The sequence below is a fragment of the Nelumbo nucifera genome, chromosome 1, assembly GCF_055504915.1.
Source record: "Nelumbo nucifera cultivar China Antique chromosome 1, China Antique-T2T, whole genome shotgun sequence".
In the NCBI taxonomy this organism is placed as follows: Eukaryota; Viridiplantae; Streptophyta; class Magnoliopsida; order Proteales; family Nelumbonaceae; genus Nelumbo; species Nelumbo nucifera.
This window is the reverse complement of record NC_142649.1, coordinates 181,066,513-181,085,887: the sequence shown is the minus strand read 5'-3', so window position 1 is coordinate 181,085,887 and position 19,375 is coordinate 181,066,513.

The window sequence follows — 19,375 nt, the reverse complement described above, 5'->3', positions numbered from 1 at the left end:
CCACCCAGCTCGGGTAATGGACTTCCCTGATGAAGTCTGCCGCGAGGAGCTTCTCGACTTCCTCGTCGACCGCCTTCCAGCGCTCTGGGGCTAAGTTCCGTTTCTTCTGTCTAACGGGTCTGACTAAAGGGTCAGTGTTAAGTTTGTGAGTTATAAGGCCAGGGTCAATACCGGGCATATCGGCTGCGGACCATGCAAAAATATCTAAATTTCGAAGTAAAAAGCTTACCAGTTCGGTCCGTAGGGGTTCTTTAACGGAAGCACCGATCTGGAGTGTGCGAGTTGGGTTCGTAGGCGAGGTTGGAATCGTGACTGTTTCCTCTGTGGGCGAGGCTCGTTCTTCGCCTTGTTCCGCGAGCCACTCCAGATCGAGGTCGCCGGCTGCTTTGGTCTTTCCCTTTAGGGCGGCAACGTAGCACTTGCGAGACTTGAGCTGGTCGCCCCGCGCTACCCCCACACTGAAGTCCGTAGGGAACTTCATGGCCAAATAGTAGGTGGAGACCACCGCTCGTAGGATATGCGTGATTGGCCGCCCTATTATGGCATTGTAAGGGGAGGGGGTCGCGACCACCAGGAAGTCGTGATTGAGTCTGACCGCACAAGGCCACGTGCCGACTTCCACAGGTACCGTTATTTTTCCGAGGGGCCTGACTTCCTCTCCACTGAAGCCCACCAGGGGAGTGTTTGCGGGCTTTAGTTTGCTCCTCGGCAGCTGTAGCTGATCAAACGCTGATTTGAAGAGGATGTCCGCTGAGCTGCCCGAATCTACGAGTACGCGTCTGACCTCGAAGTCGTTGATCCTTAGTTTAATGACAAGCGCGTCATCGTGGGGGTAGCGAACTCCTCGCGCGTCGTCTTCTGTGAAGAGGATTGACTCTTCGGTCTTTGGCCTCTTCGGAGGGTTCTGCTCCTCGAGGACCGCTTTGCGAACTGAAGTCCGGGCTGCTGCCGACGTACACCCTACTACCACCGAGCCTCCCACAATTACATGGATGGTTCCCCGAATTGGCCTCTCTACCGGAGGCTGTCGCTGCAATGGTTCGGCAAGCCTGCTGCTAGATTCGGGGGCATCCTTTTCGTGCTCGCCCGGCCGATCTGCTTTATTGTTATTATTGTTGTGCTGTACAAAGTTTCTAAAGTATCCGCGACGGATGAGCCCCTCTATTTCGTCTCGGAGATTATTGCACTGCTCGGTACTGTGACCATGGTCCCTATGGAAACTACAATACAAATTCTTGTTTCTTTAGTTCGGATTTCCCTTTAGGCAAGGTGGCCATTTAACGTATGGGGCATCCTTGATCGTCATTAAGATCTCGGTCCGCCTTGTGTTCAGTGGCGTGTAATCCATCCGAACTGGTAGGGGAGTTCGAAATGACTGGTTCGGTTTTGGGTCCCGGGCCGGGTTTTTTCGGTCGACTGAGTTAGAGGGCTCGCCATCCCTCTTTCTTTTCTCGTTTCCGCCTTCGGTTTGTTGGTTGATCTCTTCCTCCGTCCTCATGAACTTGTCCGCGAGCTTGAGAAATTCGGCCATGGTCGCGGGCTGGTTAGCTACCATGTGCCATTTGAAATCTTTGTGCGTCACCCCTCTTTTTGCTGCCGCGAGCTGCACCGCGGGGTCTAACCGCGGTATCTGTAAGCATGCTTCATTGAATCATTTGATGTAGCCCTGTATGGGTTCTCCTTCCCTTTGGACTACCCCGAAGATGCTTTTTTCTGCTCTAGGGCACTGTTTGCTGGTGACAAAGTGTGCAGTGAAGACCTGCACGAACTGAGCCCAGCACTTTATGGACCCGGGGGCCAGGTTCCTGTACCAAGTGCGAGCTACCCCCCTGAGGGTGGTGGTGAAAGCCACGCACATGCATGATTCGCTGGCTCTGGCGAGGTGCATTTGGGACTGGAAAGCGTCAACGTGGTCGTTGGGGTCGAAGGACCCGTCATACTTGTCTAGAGGTGGGAGCTTGAAATCTCTGGGCAAGGGGACTGCCAGGAGTTCTGACGCGAGGGGGGAAGGAACTGAGAGAAGCGGGGCAACTCCTACCTCGTCCGAGCTCGTCTCGCCTTTGCCTCTGAGCTCTGACAGGACACGGGTGGATGTTCGTCGGCTTCGCCGGCGCCTTCGGTGTTGAGTGGTGTGCTGGCGTTGCTGGCCTCCGTGTTGCCGAGCTCGATGGGCCCGGAATGCTGGTAGTCCGCTGTTGCCAGTGCGCCGAATTGGTTTTCCGTGAGCGGGAACTCCGGTTTGGAGCCCCGAGGTGCCGATCTCGCGGGCGAGGTTCCCGACCCGCCTGGGAGCTGCGAGGCGGGGATGACTTTTCTCTCTCTCCAGCCTGGGGACGAGGCCTGGCTGTTCGGGGGGTTTTGGGGCCTGGAGGCCTTTCCTTGGTGGGGGCGCCCATCCTGCGGAGAGGCCTTGACCGGTTTCGGAGCAGGGTGGCGAGGTGGAAGTAGTGGTTGGTTCGGTGGCAGTTGGGGGAACTGCTGTTGATAGTGATACTGGGAGAGGTTGTGCAACACTTGGTGCTGGTGAAGCTGGTGTTGCTGGAACTGTTGCATCTGGGCTTGCATTGCCCGCATGCACTGCATCAGGTCGTCCAACCGGTTTTGGCTAGCTGCCAGGGGAATGGTGGTTGGTTCAGCGAAGGTAGTCTCGATGGGGAGAGGAAAGAGGATGTTTGTGGCAGGAAGGTTTACAGGCACCACTGCTTGTGGCGTATTCAGATTGGGAATTCCGTCCACCGAGAGGGGGATGGTGAACTGTCCAACACACACCATGGGAACTTGAGGCTGTTCCCCGGTGGTGTTTGTCTCTGTGCTGTGTTCGGCGTTGCTGGAAGAGGCCATGAGTGTTGAGTTTTTCATAGAAGAAGAAAGGGGTATGAGAGTTTGGAGGGAGGCCTTTTGAAGCGTTCCCACAGACGATGCCAATTGATGATGCACAATCCGGCTGATCTTAGCTGTCAACGATCTTGCCTCTGAACTGAGTGGCAGGGGACCTGAAACGGAGGGAGTGAAGAAGCTCCGGGGAGAACCCGGCGTAAGGGCTCCGAAGCTCAAGTTAAAGTCTTTCAAAGGCAAGATAAGCCAGATAGCGCAAAAGTTAGCATACCTTGTTCTTGGGGGGTAGGAGCCTTTTATAACCACCTCGCGCACTCACTTCCAGGCTTCTGTCAGATCGGGCATGATTATCTCTGAGCCCCTGCCAGTTCGGATGTCATTTCCTCTGGCCGGACAGAACTGCCACTGCTCCTTTTGTTGGAGCCGTCTCTGCGGCTGGTAACGACGGTGGCAGGTGGCGGTAACAGGAGGCCGTTTGAAGTGCGGCTGTCGAACGTCAGATCCCAAATCAGTCAGGTGCGCCACCCTTGGATACGGACGTCCTTGGTGTCAGGTACGTTTGGTCAGTCTGGTGTTTCGGAAGCAAAGTGCTGGAGTGGCAATCGAGCTGTCTTGAGTTTGGTTTGGGGAGTGTTCCGAGCTGCCATGGGCCAGCTCGGGTCACGGCTTTGTAAGGCTTATTCGGGCTCCTTGCAGGGAGCTCGGGTTCTTGGTAGGGAGCTCGGGCTCCTAGTAGAGAATCCGGTCTGGTGGAGTTCGGGCTCAGTAGTGAGCTTGGACTTCGTTACTTTCGGTGCTCGTTTTGGGCGCTCTGCTGCCCCGAGTTGCTTGCTTTTGCCACGTGTCGGGTGATTGCGAGGTCGGGCCAAATTTCCCTTCATCATTAACCATTAGAGATTGATGAAGCTAAACAACACAAGCACAAGTGGTTGCATTTAGTTTAGTCGATTGTTCTTCCTAAGATCTAATGATTTTTGATGCAGCAAATCCTTAAACCCTAATTGCTTCACAGATTAGAGGGATCAAACAATTACGGATTTGATATATAATCTAATAGTAGATTGTAACGAATAATAAACTAGTAGGCCTCCTAGTAATTAGACTAAACAATCATGAACAAGAACATAGAAGAACATTCGATATTCAAAGCATAAATCAAACAATAAAACTCAAATTAGATCTCACAGTTTGGTGGATTCTGAGGCTTCTGTTTCCTTTGACCAAGTATTAGAGTTTAGCCACGCATGGTCATGGTGAAAACTCAAGAAAAATAAGAGAATAGAGAAGAGAAGAGAAGAGAGGTTCGACTGCTCCAAATCTGCTTTCTTTCTCCCTTGCTTGCTGAGTTCTTCTCTCCAAGGATGAGTGCTTCTGATTGGTTGTCTGCCCCCCCCTTTTATAGCCTTAGGAAGGAGCAGTTTCCTACTCCTCTTAGGAGTCCTTTCTCAACTGGTAGTCTAACTCCCTAATAGGTAATGCTTATCTAATCTAATCTTATATCTTAGGAGTTCTTACAAAGATGAACTCTAACTCTTTTCTCTCTTTAGGATTACAATAAGAAGTAAATCTGATTAAGACTCTTTGTGATTCATGCCTCCAACTCAGCCAAATTCTGATGGAGTGGGCCCACGTCTTGCATGCTGAACTCGTGATGGGCTTCTTCAGCGAACTGGGCTTTGCTGCAAGCTCATTTCGGCCCAAATCGTGATTTTCAGTGCGGTTGCAGAGACTTTGGGCCCGACTTTGTCCTCGATAAATTTTGTATCTATCAAAACTCAAAACATGAAATTTGTAGAGAGTTTCCTTATCTTTCCAACACATCTTGAATCATCTGAATCGGAGTCCAGATGGGAGAGTTATGCCCAAATTACCACGTGGCACTGAAACTGTGCAAAATTACCCAATTAGCCTTGTTTTTCACCTAACGCCTCCTTTTGTGCCCTAAATCGAAATATAAGAATAGTGAGTCCAATTAGGCATTAAATAAGTATAAAAGACTAAATATTAAGGGATAAAAATATGATAATTTTCATTCTCATCAAATCCCCACACTTAGACCTTGCCCATCCTCGGGCAAGACAAAATTTACACAAACTAAGCAAACTATTCTACCAAACTTTAAACTCAATCTTCTGTCATCTTTTTCCACAAATATTCTAGGTTAACTATTGCAAACTATTAAATCAATACGACCAAGTTATACACGACTCATCCATCAACCAATCCAAAATTTTTTGCTACTACAAACCTTGTAGTAAACTAGGGAAAATGCAGCAATTTCGACATCCGGCCTGGGACATGCATCTTGCAAACACTTATCACTCATTTCTAGAATACCTCATCTCTTCAGAGCACTGTTGTGACACCTGCCACAGAGCCAAGCAGACTCGGCTATTGTTTCCTATCAACTAGTTCAAGTCTTCTTAGCCATTTCAATTAGTCCATTGTGGCATTTGGGGAGGTTATAAGACACCATCTCATAGTGGAGCCCGATACTTTCTTACATTGGTCGATGACTTTAGCAAATGTACTTGGATTTATCTACTTTGAAATAAACCAGATGTTGTATTTTTTCTTCTTTTATTTTATGCAATGGTTCCTTAGCAGTTTGGATACACACTCCAAGTCCTCCGTTCAGATAATGGGTCAGAATTCCGTTCATGTTCATGCTCCTTGCAAGAATTCCTTGTCAAACAAGGGGTTGAATTTCAATGCAGCTGTGTTGACGTGCCTCAATAGAATGACGTCATTAAACGGAAACATCACCACTTACTAGAAGTTGCCAGAGCCCTCCGCTTCCATGCCCACATGCCTATATCATTTTGGGGTGAGTGCTTACAAACTGTGGTCTACATTATCAACTTCTTACAAACCCCTTTGCTCTAAAACAAGTCACCATATGAAGTCTTGTTCCAAAAACCACCCTGTTATGATCATATGAAATCTTTTGGGTGTCTATACTATGCGCAGGTTCGCCCCAAACCTCATGATAAATTTGCTAGTAGAGCCATTCGATGTGCCTTTGTTGGATATCCTTATGGCCAAAAGGGATACAAATTATATAACCTTGAGTCACACCAACTGTTTACTGCACGAGACATCATATTTTATGAGTCTCAATTCCCTTTCAAGAACCAACAATCTCCCACCACCATTCTTGAACCACATCTTTTTCCATCCCCTAACCTCACATTTGATGACACAACTATTTCATCACCTCCACAAACTGAGGTCCAACCCACAATTGACTAAACATAGCCCATCTTACTACTCAGTCCAACATCCGTTGACCCCAATCCATAACCACAACCAACCATCTACTGCTGATAACATTCAGCACAATACTTGGCCCAAGCGCTGAACCAGGAACCCCTCTCACCTCGAAGACTATGTCATCAACCTACCACCATCTTTGGCAGATCAGACCTAGGCTATCTCTCCATAGATAGAATCTGAACCAGCCACTTTCGCTCAAGCCAACAGGGATCCCCGATGGCGCCAAGCCATGATAAATGAAATCTCAGCCCTAGAATGCAATAATACTTGGATTTGTCTGGACCTACCCCCAGGAAAGCGCCCAATTGGTTCAAAATGGGTGTATAAAATTAAATACAAAGCAGATGACTCTATCTAAAGATTTAAAGCTCGTCTAGTGGATAAGAGTTATACCCAGGTTGAAGGATTGGATTATCATGAAACCTTTGCCCTAGTAGCAAAATTAGTCACAGTGCGGTGTCTATTGGCAATAGTTGCAATAAGAAATTGGGAAACTCATCAATTCGACGTTAATAATGCTTTTCTACATAGTGACCTTCATGAGGAAGTATACATGACCATTCCTCAAGGATTTGCTCGTTAAGGAGAAAATAGAGTCTGCAAATTGCAAAAATCCCTCTATGGCCTCAAACAAGCATCCCACATGTGGTTCGAAAAGTTACTCAATCCCTTCTCTCTTTGGGCTTCAAGCAATCACATGCCGACTATTCTCTCTTTACATTGACATCGGATGGCTATTTCATAGCCACACTAGTATATGTTGATGAAGTTCTCCTTGCTGGAAATGATTCTACACGAATCACATCTCTCAAGACAGGTTCAAAATCAAAGATCTTGGCCCCCCAAAATAGTTTTTGGGACTTGAAGTCCACCGTTCTGTTCAAGGCATATTTCTTAGTGAACATAAATACATCACTAACATTCTCCTTGATTCTGGGATGTAAGACTGCAAAACATCACCAACATTTATGGAGGCCCAACGCCATTTTGATGACACTTTCAGCCCCATTCTGTTTGATCCATCGTCATATCGAAGACTGGTGGGCCGTTTAGTTTACCTCACAATAACTAGGCCTGGCCTCTCATTTGTTGTAAATTGACTTAGTCAACATATGCATGAACCTCGTCGAGAGCACTTTGATGCTACCTTATGCATTGTTTGGTATCTCAAAGCCACTCCGTCGCATGGCATATCTCTTTTGAGCAATAGCATCATGGTTCTCAATGGATACTCTGATTCTGACTGGGTTAGTTGCCCCGTCACCTGATGATCAACCACTAGCTACATCACCTTACTCGACTCGTCTCCTCTATCTTGGAAAACCAAGAAGTAGCCAACTATTTCTCGCTCCTCGACAGAAGTGGAATACCATGCAATGGCCTCTGTGACAACTGAATTAGTTTGGCTTCGATGGCTCTTAGCTGATCTCACCATTCAACTTTCATCACCTATGCAACTGCATTGTGACAGCAAGGCAACACTTCACATAGAAGCCAATCCGGTTTTCCACGAAAGAATGAAACACATTGAAATTGACTTTTATTTCGTTCGTGAACAAGTGCAAAATGGATACTTACAGACTCATCACTTATCGAGCTCTTCTTAACTAGTTGATCTCCTCACAAAGGTTCTTCCCGTAGAAAAATTTCATCATCTCCGCTCCAAGTTAGGTGTCTTGATGCTTTTTGACGCTCCAACTTGAAGGGGGTGTTAGGATTAGAGTCTTGGGCTCACGTGTGGTTTGGCCACATGACCCACTTGTAGTTTGGTCAATTAGATGGGTTGTTACACTGCAACTGACCACCTCTCTTGTAATTATAAAAACTGCCATATCTCAATAAGAAAACACAGAAATTTCTCATTCCCGATACCGTCTTACATAACCCAATTCTCACACCCCTAATCCTAAGTCCCAAATCTTGATAGTAGAGGAGGGAGATGAGAGAATTTTTATTTGTTTATTTAAGAGTAATATGGTGTTCATGATTCGGATTGGTGCAATATCTCATACTAAACTAGTAAAATATGATTTGAGAATTTCTTAGACCAAACCAAACGATTTTATTACACTTTGATGTGGTTTCTAATACATTATGGGTCATTCTATTGGCCTTAACCCAGCTAGAAAGTCTAAACAATATATATGCCTGCATAAATAACAAAAATAGTCTTTTTAGTCACTTCAAAATCATTAGATTATTGTAATTAGTATGCTATGTAATCATCAAATTTGGTTAAAATGATATATTTTTAAAATCAGAAAATCAAACCAAATGGTTGTATTTGTGGACCAGACCAAACCACCAATTTTAGTTTGGTCGGGTTTGATTTGACGGTCTAGACCATGTAATGAAAACCCCTACTGCTACATTAAAGTTCTGCAATGCAAAACCTACCTAGTACAATGAGAGTGGGGAGTGAGAACTCGGATTGACTCACCATTGAGCGCTTCAACACCATTGTCATTCATGGGGAGATGTTCCCAATGCACAGCTGCAATTTGCTATGGGGTTGGTGGGGGGACTCTGGATCTCCTATCCATAAGAACTCTACCCATGCCTACCCACAAAACACTACCTCCGTGCATTGGGAATATCTCCCCATGCATAATAACATGTAAGAGGATGAGATGTTCCCCATGCGTGGCTACAATGTTATGTGGGTAGGTGTGTGTAGAATTAATGTTCCCCATGCACAGCTGCAATTTGTCATGGCTAAGTTCTTGATGCCAAAGCCGTTTATATTGGAGTCTCCACAATTAATGTTGTTGAAGCTTGGGCTGCATGGGAAACTCATAGTGTGGCTCTGAACTTCAAAAACTACTCTATCAACATTGAGGGTGATTCACTCCTAGTGATCTCTTGTCTAAAGAAGCAAGTCGATGTCCCTTGGAGATTAAAAACCATCATCAATGAGTGTGCGAAGCTGGCTGACCTTTTGGATTGTGGTGTAAGTTACTCCCATTCTTCTAGAGAAGCAAACCAATTGACGGATTGGATGACTCATCAGGATCTCTCCTTCCCTCTAAATTCTCTTCCTTTAATCACTTTCTACGAGTCCAGATCTCCTGCACATTGATCCCTATACATCTTCCTGTAAATCAAATCAGAGAGTGCCACGTCGATACCATAACATGGACGAATGTTGTATATGCGAGTGGAATTAAGGGCCTTTGGTTTCCTCTTAACTCTTATCTCTTAAGAGGAATCTTTTAACTTTAAGGCTATGTTTGGTTTGAAGGAAAAGGTAGGGAAAGGAAGGGAAAGATAGGGAAATCAATACAAGATTTGTAAAGGTCTCCCTACCTTTCCCTTCCTTTCCCTACATTTTCCTTCAAACCAAACATAGCCTAAGAGAAAAATGGTTATTTGTTTCCTCTTATCTCTTAAAGTGCAATCATACAACTTTTTGTTTTCCAACGGTACCCCCAAAAGACAAACAAAAACTCTCATATATGGGGTCAAAATGGATATTTGATAATTTTCAGAATTCAGAACAACATTCTGTGCATTTAGAGTTCAGAGGAAAGAAAAGTTCACCAATACCAATATACCTCTTAATGTAATTATTGCACATTCAGATGTTAAACTTCAAAGCAAACGAACATGCCCTAACTTCCATTCTATTTTTTGCCTTATTAAAATGTACATTAAAATCTTATTAAAATTTTCTCTACCTCTTTTGTTGAAAGCTTTTCCAAATGAATGGGCATGAGACAAATCAATAGAAAACTGCATGCCTAAACATTGCATACCATTGATCTAGATGAAATATACACCAATAAAAAATAAGAGATAAGGGTTTCTTCTTCTTCTTCTTTCATTCAAAGCTTTCTACAAGGAACTGCCTTGAACATATTTGAAATGAACCAATCGAAAACTGCATGCTTGAGCACTGCATACCACTGATGGAAGTATGAAGCAAAAAATGTTGCGCTTAATACTTGTTCGAATGGTGAGGTCTGTTACGGCTACCATAGACATTAGAGTTCAAAATTACACCTTTTGAAGAATTTTTGTAGAGATAAAGGGCCCTACTCCACACCTCAAGTTCCTATTACCAAGATCCCCATCATTTTTCCTCCCAAATTTAACTTTTAATATCATAAACAATTTTCAAACCTTGAACAATAGTTGGCAATGGAAAAGTGTTCAACAATAGCACCACTGAGGTGTCGAAGAAAAGATGTTCACAGTAGAAGAGAACAATAGAGGCACAACATTGGTAGGGACTAAAGAAAATAGCATCACTGAGGTGTCGAAGAAAAGACGTCGTAGACATTCACATCGTAGTGCTGGAAAGAGCCACCTTGCTCCCCCACCAACACCAAGAAGTCTAAGAAGGAGAAGAAAGGTGAGGTCAACTCGGTTGTCGTGTAACTAGTAGTACCAAACCTGACCCAACCCTCACCTTTAGTACTGGAGATGTTGATGGCCCGATGACCTAAGGACTTTAAAGCCCCACCCCTAGAATCATATGATGGTACGATCGACCCCGTTAACCACATCGACAATTTCTTGGCCCTGATACAACTTCATGGGAAAAATGACGTGAGCCTTTGCATGGCTTTTTCAACCATGTTTAGAAAAACAACTTGGATGTGATATTCAGGACTGCCAGCAGGCTCGATAAAGAGTTGGATTCAGTTTGTTGACCTCTTCATGATGCACTTTGCCACTAACAAAAGGTGCCCTAAGTCCGCAACCTACCGCCTGAATGTTGTCCAATGACCCGACGAGCCACTTCGCAACTACATCAAGCGGTTCAACCTCGAGTGCCTCCAGATTCCCAACCTCGACCCAGTAGTACAACTCACTATGGTGGTGAGCGGTGTTCGCCACCCTGACTTGCGATGGCAGATTGAATTGAACCCTCCAACCTCCATGGAGGCATTCCTCACTATAGAGGACAAGTTTATAAAAGTGCAGGAGGCGCTGGGATCCTGGTTAGAGTTGCAGCTGGCTGGGAAGAGAAAGTGACTAGAGGAAGAAGCGGGGAGCAACAAGCAACGACAAAGAAGCAAGTCACCAAAGAGAAGCTGGTCACCCCGCGGTAGATGAAACAGATCGCTAAGGAAGAATAGATCACCATGTCAGAGTTCGAAATCAGGCTGGCGATTTAGAACCCCACTAGTCTAGACTTGTAGTTACACTGCCCTGAATGCCAAAAGGGGCAAGGTTTTTATGCAAATAAAAAACAACTGAGTACGTGAAATGGCTGCCTAGGATGAGAGGCGACCCCGCCAATCGTAGACCGAACAAGTACTTTCAATTTCATCGTGACATTGGCCATGGTACAGAAAGATGCCAGAACTTGAAGGATGAGATTGAGGTGTTGATCCGTCGCAGCTACCTTAGGCAATTTATCAAATGCGACGAGAGAGATGCCCGACTTGCTGACCAGCCCAGAGACACAGTAGAATCAAGTGGCAAGATCGTGACCAGCCACCTCGGGATCCACCAACGTCGAAGAGGCCGATCCGCTGCATGATTAACATGATCACAGAAGTTTTTATAGTAGCAGGGTGCAGCACAACAACGAGAAAGAATGCTGTCAAAGAGCTTGAGCACAAAGACGAGAACCCACTGAAGCATCCTCGGTTAGAGGAAGTCATTTACTTCATCGAGGATGACACTTACGGGATCTAGTATCCGCATGATGACTCTCTTGTCGTCGAAATGATCATCAATGACTTCGAGGTAAAACGGATTCTGGTTGACTCAAGGAATTCAGTGGACATCCTATTCTTGGAGGCCTTTAAGAAGATGCAGTTGGAGTAGAAAGACTTGCAACCAGCAAACATACCCCTCGTCAACTTCATATGAGATGTGGTGAAGCCCCTTGAAAGGATCAAGGTACTAGTTTCAACAGGATCGGAGCCCAATATAATCTAATTCGAGCACACCTTCTTGGTGGTTACCACCCTGTCCCCCTATAAAGCAATTTTGGGTCATGCCATCTTGCATGCACTTCGTGCAGTGGTGTCGACCTACTACCTGTCGATGAAATTTCGATGAGGTATGGAGTAGGGGTCATACGGGCCGACCAGTTGGAATCCTGGAAGTGCTACATCGCGTTATTGAAGGGCAAAGAAAAGCTGGCAGACGACGTCGATTTGGAATCGCCCCCAAGCACATAGACGAGTGAGCTCAACCGATGGAGGATATAGTCCTAGTCTCGATCTTTGATACCGAGCTCAGAAAGAATATTCAGATTAGAGTTCGCTTAAAGGAACCACTTTGGTCTACACTGGTAAGTTTTTTATTTAATAATTTAGATGTTTTTTCATGGTAAACAACAAAAATGCCCAACATAGACCCATCATTAATTACTCATAAGTTGAATGTGGACCCTTTAGTTAGGCTAGTCAGGTAGAGAAAGAGAAACCTAGCTCCAAAGAGGGGGAAGGTAGTAGATGAGGAGGTCGAGAAGCTCCTTGCAGTAGACTTTGTTAGAGAGGTCCAATACCCGAGCTGGGTAGCCAACCCTATGCTCGTGAAGAAAGCTAATGGAAAGTGTCGCATGTGTGTCGACTACACCAACCTCAACCGAGCCTCCCAAAGGACAATTTCCCACTCCTAATGATAGACTGCCTGGTAGACGCGACCTCGGGGCACGAGTTACTGAGCTTCACGGATGCCTACTCCAGTTACAACCAAATCCAAATGGACCTAGACGACCAGGAAAAGATGGCCTTTGTAACTAAACTCCGGCTATATTGTCATAAAGTTATGCCCTTTGAACTGAAAAACACTAAAGCAACCTTCCAACACCTTATAAATAAAGTTTTTTCACCTTTGATAGGCAATAAAGTCAAATGTTATGTTGATGACATGGTTGTGAAGACCCAATTTTCAAATTCTCTTATTAATGATTTAAATTGTGTTTTTCAAATCTTAAGAAAGTATAACATGAAGCTCAACCTGAACAATTGTGTCTTTGGGGTCACTTTGGGAAAATTTCTTGGTTATACGGTGCACCGACGTGGCATTGGAGCCAACTCGGACAAAATCTAGGCAATCTTAGATATGAGACCACCTAGGTCAATAAAAGAGGTAAGATGTTAACTAACCAAATTGTCACCCTAAACCGATTAATGTCTAAGTCAGTTGGGCGGTGCTTACCCTTCTTTAAGGCTAGTAAAAATAATGAAGACTTCGAGTGCTAGGAGACGGGCTAAAACTCTACCTCTCTACGAGTGATGAGGTAGTGAGCTCAGTGTTAGTAAGAGAAGTAGACTAGGTCCAAAGATTCGTCTATTATATAAGCAAGGTTTTGCATGCACTTGAGACTAGGTACCCTGACATCGAGAAGCTGGCCTTCACCTTAGTCTTAGTAGCTCAGAAGATACATCCCTGCTTCCAAGCCTATTCCGTTATAGTCTTAATTGATCGACCTCTGAGGTATGTCCTTTAGAAGCCCGAGGTCTCGGGACGACTAACAAAGTGGGCAATCGAGTTGAGCAAATACGACATCTGGTTCAAGCCATGCCCAACAATCGAAGCGCAAGTCTTGGCCGATTTTGTAGCCGAGTTTACGTTTAGCACGTTGGCCCCTAAGGCGATTGAGCCTGTTAACAAGTCAGAGGAGTCAACCAGCGCGACACCTGTTCTGGCCAGGGAAACTCTGGTCTAGGACTAGGAGCCCTGAATCCTCTACGTCAACGACTCATCTAATCAATGAGGAAGCGGATCCAAACATATACTCTATGGACCTAGCGAGATGAAGCTGGAGTACACTCTTTGATTTGCGTTCGAGGCGTCAAACAATGAAATAGAGTATGAGGCATTAATATTCGGGCTAACTTTGGCGAGGGAGGTCAGCGTGAAGCATGTTGTGATGTGCAGTGATTCTTAGCTAGTTGTAAACCAGGTGAATTGAGAGTATGAGGCTCGGGAGCCTGCCATGTTGGCCTTTTTGGCCAAGGTGAGAGAGTTTCTATCCGGTTTCCACTCTTGGTTCATCCAGTAAGTACCAAGGGTAGAGAACACAGAGGTTGATGCACTTTCAAAGCTAGCTAGTGCAAGTTACAAAAAGGACAGTATATGTTGAAGACCTGTCGTGACCTAGCATTGCGAGGGTGGCAGAAGAGTCACTCCCATGTTGATAGCAGAACTGAGTTAGATGGATCTGCTTGTTGATTATCTGCTCCAAGGAACCCTACCATTGGATCATAATGCAGCTTGGAGGGTAGAGCGTTAGTCAGCTTGCTATGTCCTTATTGGCGAGCAGCTGTATAGGAGATCCTTCACGCTCCCCTACCTGCGCTGCTTGCAACATTCAGAGGCAAGATAGGTGTTACACAAGATCCATGAAGGTCTTTGTGGAGGACACTTGGGGGGTAGGGCGCTCACCCAAAAGGCACTATGGCAAGGCTACTATTGGCCTACGATAAAGGTGGATGCACTCGAGCTCGTCTAGAAATGTGATAACTGCAGAGGCACGCCAACATATTTCACCAACTCGCTATTGATCTCAAGTACTTGACCAGCCTGTTGCCTTTTGCCTAGTGTGGAATAGGCATCCTTGGGCCCTTCCCACCGGCAATCGGGCAGAGAAGGTTTCTTGGTCGTAGCGGTTGACTGCTTTACGAAGTGGGTGGAGGCCGAACCATTAGTGACAATCACAGCTTGGATTGTACAAAATTTTTTTGGAAGAATCCTCACAGAGTATGACGGGTGTTTGGTGAAGGGACGTACAAGCTCGAGACATTGGAGGGGAGGCAGGTACGCTGCGCTTGTAACAATGAAAACCTAAGTACTATTTATGAACTCGGGAGTCAAGCATCCGCAACATCAAAAACTTTTTTCTAAGTATAGAAGACCACTCACTTTGGCAACCTAGTCAAGCCTCCCTGCAAGGAGTGCACGTTGGCTAAATTATGTACCAAGGAGCGGGCATCAAGTCGCTCTAAGCCTAAGGGCCCCTACGCTGATCTAGTAATGACCTTGGTACCACGATAAAGCCCAATCGCTTCGGCATATGGGCAGTTTGAGTATATTTTCTATTATGCCTTGTTGACACATTGGCAATTCGGGTTATATCCCATACTATGCCTAGTTGCCTCATGAATCTCGTTGCCTTCCTCCTTATCAGAGTCCGGGTCCTTGTCGACCTTGTCAGTCATCTCCTTAGTGCAGGCGAAAGAAGTGACAAGTCCGAGGTCGAGCTCAGGGTACATCGACCTCACGACCATCCGACGAAGCTTGAAACCCTTACGGAAAGCCGTGATGCCGAGGTCCTGCCTCTACTTTTGAAACTCTAGCGAGGCCTTGTACTCTTTGATGGCATGGATCTTGGCCTCTTTGATCGTGTCAATGAGGATGGACTCACGCTCGGTAAAGGGGACCTCTTTCTCCTCAAGATCCTTCCTGAGTTGTGTATGGTTGAGATCCAACTCTTCATTGCGCTTCCTAACAGACATAAGCTCATCCTTCAACTTGTCGATGAGCTCGACAACCCTCTCCACCCTAGACTTGTACTCAAAGGCCATCGCCTTGTCCTCATCAACCTTCACGAAATTATGCTTCGACTGCTTTATGAAAGCATGTCCCATGGAATTGATCTGTAGGAAGAAAGGAAATTCACTAAGTACCAAAGAGCACCTTGGTAGTAACACAGTAACAGGCTCGAGAACTTACCACCATGGCACTACGCATCGTTTTTGCACACATTTCGGCAGGCTGGATTTAGAGAACTTGGAGATTTGGGGAAGGCGACCTCCTTGCTTTTAATGAGACAGGTCCGGATATCCATGATGCTTTGACTCTCCTTTGGGACTTCACCTGTAGAACTGTCCTCGGGACGTTGAGGGCGCACCTCAGGTGACTGGATCACCTCGGGCTGGTGTGGCGATCCTTTCTCCTGGTCTTTTTGAACCAAGTTTATGACCGAAACCTCCTCAACCATGGTGGGGGCAACGACCTAAGCAGTTGGCGCCCAAGATGAGTCTCTACGGGACAACTTCCTCTTCCTCTTCTTCTTCTTTATGTCGGTGAGAAGCCCCATTGCCGAAATATCTTCCATATTGCCTATAAAAGAAAGTCGAAAGTTAGCCAAGTCAACATAAAGTAAAGAAGCACAAGATAAAGTACCCACACCCGAGGTGATGACCTATCCGGAGGACTAAGCCTGGCCTGGATTAACTTCACCTCGGATAAGTAGTCATCCAGCTACAGTTGAAATTCCACCAAGTCTTGCATCCTGGCCTCCATCTACTCACTTAGATCTTCCCCGATGTCCTTGTTCCGCTTCCTCTAGTGCATCAGGAAAGGCCACCCCGTGCCTAGGGTGACAAAGAAGTACTTGCTCTTCCAGGCCAAGACCTTAGATGGGAACTTGTGAAGAAGCTTGTACCCATGCCGATAGGACAAGTAATAGCTAAAGTAGCCCGATTTACTTGTGGGGTTTTGTTTGATTTGAACAAGGGTGGTGAAAATTTTAATGTCTAGAGGGAGGCCGAGTTGGTGAAAAAGGGAGATAGTACTGACCACAGTTCAGGTGTGGTTTGGCTAAGACTAATTTTGAAAAAGTTGAGGACCTCGGGAATAAATGCATGAAGCGGGAATTGAAGTCTGGCCTTCAAAACCTCCTTGAAGACTGTGACCTCGTCCTTGTCGTTCTCCAAGGTGAAGGCCATAAATGGTAGTGAATAACCAAAAGGATCCGGAATCCTATATCGAGCTGCTAGATTAGAGACAGCTTTGGCGTACAACCGAGTAGGACTGAAGTGGTCTAGTTCTTTAGGCCTAGAGGGTCAATGAGAAGCTGGGGTATGATGAGAAGTTGAGGCCCTTTCATGGGAACCTCGTCGGTCTTGAATCAAGGTGCCCTCCTCGGCCTAATCGGACTCTGCCCTCTCTTTGCTAGACCCACTATTACTCAACATACTGAAGGAAAAGAATGAAATAAACTAGCAAGGGAAGATGACTCACCGAAAAGGACAACCAACCTCGATGACCAACCTGGCTACACCGATGATGCATGCTCCATGACCTCCAATTGCACGAGAGCTCAAATGGGACGAAGAAAAATGTGTCCCCAAGGGCCCTATCTATAGCTGGTATAACTGATCATGAACGGTCCAGATCGATCAGATTCAACGGCTCTCAAGAGGGCAATTGCTCGAATTTCGAAGTTGAGCTTGGTTAAACACGTTTTTTACATCCACGGAGTTTATAGTCTGCATAACGTCCATGCATTCCCGAGATGTGATCTTGCCCTAAGGTTAAGCTAGTTGGGTCAACCAGATTTGGCCTGTAGGTTGGATCTCGACCAAACCAGAGACCAGGCCAAATTCACCCAGACTCGTCGTGAACTCCTGCCCCAAGTTGGGCACCTCAGGCACGAGAGTGGGGGCAATTGATGAGGGATAATTTGGCTTGACCCGTTAGTACGCAGACACGTGGAGCGACCTGATGATTAGATGACAACTCAGCAGGCCAGGTTAGTTCAGGCACCTCGAACACCTTGGCTAAGATTGAGGTCTGAGTAGCTTGTGGTGTCTTGACCTGCCAAGGTGCCTTGTAGCCCTCTTCTAGAAGCTAGCCAGTCGTCTCTGATCTTTTTAGGATCACACCACTAGACCTGTTCATGGGCTGGGCTGGGCCGGGCCGGGCTCGGGCCGGGCTTTCACTTGTCACTAATGAAAATATACTAGGCCCGAGCCCAGCCCGACCAATGGGCCTATAACTTGGGCTCGGGCCTGGCCCTGGTAAAAAGCCCGAAACTCGAGCCTGAGCACGAAGCCCGACCTAATTGAAAAAAAAAACAATTTTCCCTATTCAAATTAGAATTAAAAAATCAGATAGTATTTTTTTTCTATTTAAATGAACAATGGGCCTACAAGATGGTATTTTCCCTTTCTTTTATATTTTAAAACACAATTTTACATTCTTAAATCAAAAAATTTATTCAAATGGACATAATCACATAACTAACTTTAAGTTTAATATTAAGTCGGGTCGGGCCGGGCTCGGGCCGGGCTATTTTGACAAAACCCGAGCCCGGCTCGAATTTATTGCGGGCCGGGCTTTTTTGGCCCAACTTTAAGCCCGCGGGCCTATAAGCATGTTCAATTCCGTCCGGGGGTCGGGCCGAGCCGAGCCGGCCCGTTGGGCCACCCGACCCATGAACAGGTCTACACACCACACGTCAGCGAGCCTTATCCTTATCCCGTTCAGATCGAACGGACTCAATAAGCCTTATCAGCTCACACGAAGTCCATCTCCGAGTGTGAAACAGACTCCTGGTTACGTGGGTCGGGGATCTCAGATATTTTTCGTGAGGCCTACGACAACTCGCCCATATAAGGGCATTACCTCTAGCCTCATAAGGTACGTACGATTCAAATCTCATACTCTCATACTTATAAGCAAACCAACTCGCTATAACACTCTTTGCTAACTTAAGCATTGGAGTGCCCACACCGGATAAAGCACCCCGGGACCTCTATATTGTTCTTCTTGCAGTTCAACTGGCCATGTGCTAGATTGATGTCCAAGCTACCTTCCAGCTGAGAGAGTACAAATCGCACATTCATCAATACTCATTGAAGCTCCCAATTTTTTGAGTCGAGTCAAATGTATTACATAGCCTAAATTACTCCTCCCCTTCATAATTTCCACATCTTGAGCACAAATAAAGGGAAAAGTCAAAGCCTTATAGTAATATTTCCGGTGTGATTTAGTTGGTTTTTCCCTGCCGATGGTGTTAAATATTCTCAAGAAGATAGCCTTTAAACCTTTATCTCTTGTTTTTATTTGATTTAAAATTTAATGTAAATTTTAATATATTACAAATAGGATGAACGGACATTTTGAAACGTCCGTTATTGTCACTTTGGATTGCAAGTTTTGCCCATATTGTGGTGCTGATTTGGCACCCTCTCATTTGATGTACAAGAAGATCTACAGGATCGATGTGCAAGAGATATCCAGACTCACTTCCTCCTCAATGATTTAGATTTCATTTGTAAGAGTGACTTCTGGGATAGTTAACACTCATCTTGTTAGCTCCTCCTTATTTTACCCCCCCTCAAAAAAAAAAAAAAAAGAAAAAGGAATTGTCATGGGTAAGAAATTCAACAGATCCGATCACAAGGAGTGGTGCTCACAGTTCGGTACTGTGGGCTTATTTTTGAAACTGAACCGAAGCCGATCGATCAACCGGTTGATTGGTTTGGTTAACCATTTTCGATTTGTTGGTTCGTTAGCTTTTTTTTATTTGTAATATATATTATAAATATATAATAAAACACTAAAT